This window comes from Herpailurus yagouaroundi, unplaced genomic scaffold (assembly GCF_014898765.1).
Source record: "Herpailurus yagouaroundi ecotype Mexico unplaced genomic scaffold, PumYag 334, whole genome shotgun sequence".
Lineage (NCBI taxonomy): Eukaryota > Metazoa > Chordata > Mammalia > Carnivora > Felidae > Herpailurus > Herpailurus yagouaroundi.
This window is the reverse complement of record NW_024412551.1, coordinates 1-420: the sequence shown is the minus strand read 5'-3', so window position 1 is coordinate 420 and position 420 is coordinate 1.

Here is a 420-nt window from a genome sequence, read left to right as displayed (position 1 = left end):
ACCCTGCAGGAGTGCCAGCTCCTACCCTGTCAGTGCACTTTGTGGTGTGAGCAGAGCCAGGGCTCATCCAGCCCCTCCAGGAGCTCAAGGTCTCCAGGAGACGCTCCATGAAAAGCAATCAGGGCCAAGAGGTCCCAGACGATTTCTGTTCTCACTAGGGTTCCCATGGTGGCTCTTCACTTGGCTGCCTGGCACCCTGGTCACCCTGCAGAGCTCTGTGTCAGAGACATTGACAGCCAGGTCTGGGTTTCCATGGGGGCAGGGATGGGACAGGTTAAGACGCGTCTCAGGAGGGTGATGTGTGTGACATGGCCTCGCATTAAGCCTGGGCCATGAGAGGCTACGAGGATGGGCGGAGATGAATGAAGGCAGCGTCTCCATTATGCACAGCCCGTCCCCGGTGCAGGTTCTGGTGGGAAC